Genomic DNA, 2,509 nt, shown 5'->3' with positions numbered 1-2,509 from the left:
GCATTGACTAGCTTTTCCCAAGAGTTCAGGCTTTCTTTAGGTTGTGAGTCCAACCATATCCTAGCTCTGTCTCTTACAGCAAAAGGGAATATCATAAGTCTGTAGACCTCAGGGTTAACCCCATTAGTCTTGACAGTGTCACAGATTTGCAAGAATTTAGCTAAAAACTGATGAGGATCTTCCAATGGAAGTCCATGGAACTTGCAATTCTGTTGCATTAGCGAGACTAATTGAGGCTTAAGCTCAAAGTTGTTTGCTCTAATGGTAAGTATGGAGATACTTCTTTCATAGGAATCAGAAGTTGGTATGGTGTAGTCACCAAGAACCTTCTTGCATCTCCTTCATTATTAGGCTCAGCTGCCATGTTTTCATCTTCTTGTTCGAAAATCCCTGTGAGGTTTCCTTCTCTTCTTCTTTGAAGATTTCTGTTAGGTCCTCTACAGAGAGTTGTGCCTTAGCTTCTCTTAGCTTTCGCTTCAAGGTCCTTTCAGGTTCAGGGTCAGCCTCAACAAGAATGCTTTTGTCTTTGCTCCTGCTCATATGAAAGAGAAGAGAACAAGAAAATATGGAATCTTCTATGTCACAGTATAGAGATTCCTTGAGGTGTCAGAGGAAAAGAAAATTAGAAGGAAGAGGTAGAAAATTCGAACTTATCAAGAAAGATAGAGTTCGAATTGTGCATTAAGGAGGAGTGTTAGTCCATAAATAGAAGGATATGAGAAGAGGGGAAGAAATTTTCGAAAATAAATTAAAAAGATTTTAAAAACATTTTGAAAAATACTAATTGATTTTCGAAAACTAAGAGTAGAAAACAAATCAAGTGATTTTTGAAAAAGATTTTGAAATTAGAAATAAAAAAGATGTGATCGAAAAGTTATGGTTTTAAAAAGATGTGATTGAGAAGATATGATTTGAAAAACAATTTAAAAAGATTTGATTTTGAAATCTAATGACTTGGCTAACAAGAAAGATATGATTCAGACATTAAACCTTTCTCAACAGAAAAGGCAACATACTTGAAATATTGAATCAAATCATTAATTGTTAGCAAGTATTTTTGAAAATGAAAAGAAATTAATTTTGAAAAGATATGATTGAAAAGATATAATTTGAAAAAGATTTGATTTTGAAAAACTTTGAAAACTTGAAAAAAATTTAAATTAAAAACAGAATCTTCCCTCTTGTGCCATCCTGGCGTTAAACGCCCAGCCAGGCACCCTGGCTGGCGTTTAAACGCCAGTTTTCCTTTTTCACTGGGCGTTTTGAACGCCTAGCTTTTTCTGTGTAATTCCTCTGCTGAATGTTCTGAATCTTCAATTCTCTGTATTATTGACTTGAAAAGACACAAATAAAAATTTTTTTGAATTTTTTTTTATAATGATGAATAATCAAAATGAAACTAAGATCAAATAAACAATGCATGCAAGACACCAAACTTAAAAGTTTGTATACTAATGACACTAACAAAATGAGAATGCATATGAGAAACAACAAAACACTCAAGACAAGAGAATTTAAAGATCAGGGTAAGAAAATCATCAAGAACAACTTGAAGATTAATGAAGACACATGAATGAATTCGAAAAATGCAAGAAGAACAGAAACATGCAATGGACACCAAACTTAAAATGAGACACTAGACTCAACAAGAAACATAAAATATTTTTGGTTTTTTTTTTATTTTGTAATTTTTTTTGGTTTTTCGAAAATTGAAAGAAAATAAGGATATCAAAATTCTTAATGAGAATTCCAGGAATCATGCAATGTTAGTCTAAAGCTTTAGTTTAAAGAAATTAGACATGGCTAGCCAAGCTTCAGCAGGACATTGCATTCAAGAGCTAAATTGATGAAGACCAATCAGCTTTGGTGATGATAAGAACATCACCTTGAAACACTAGAATTCATTCTTAAGAACTCTGAAGAAAAATACCTAATCTAAGCAACAAGATGAACCATCAGTTGTCCAAACTCAAACAATCCCCGGCAATGGCGCCAAAAACTTGGTGCTGTTGCCGGATCAAAAATTGGCACTGTTATTGCAGGGAACAAATGCGAAACTATAGTTAGGACATTTAATTCCCCGGCAACGGCGCCAAAAACTTGGTGCACGAAATTGTGATCATCAATGGTGCCATCAACATGGTACGCTCAACTGCAATCTCAACTCTTTATCACAACTTCGCACAACTAACCAGCAAGTGCACTGGGTCGTCCAAGTAATAAACTTTACACGAGTAAGGGTCGATCCCACGGAGATTGTTGGTATGAAGCAAGCTATGGTCACCTTATAAATCTCAGTCAGGCAGACTCAAATGGTTATGGAGGATAACATAGAATATAAAATAAGGATAGAGATACTTATGCAATTCATTGGTGAGAATTTCAGATAAGTGTATGGAGATGCTTTGTCCCTTCCGTCTCTCTGCTTTCCTACTGTCTTCATCCAATCCTTCTTACTCCTTTCCATGGCAAGCTGTATGTTGGGCATCACCATTTTCAGTGGCTACAG

This window comes from Arachis duranensis, chromosome 9 (assembly GCF_000817695.3).
Source record: "Arachis duranensis cultivar V14167 chromosome 9, aradu.V14167.gnm2.J7QH, whole genome shotgun sequence".
In the NCBI taxonomy this organism is placed as follows: domain Eukaryota; kingdom Viridiplantae; phylum Streptophyta; class Magnoliopsida; order Fabales; family Fabaceae; genus Arachis; species Arachis duranensis.
The sequence above is the reverse complement of the archived record's forward strand: the minus strand, read 5'-3'. Positions refer to the sequence as shown.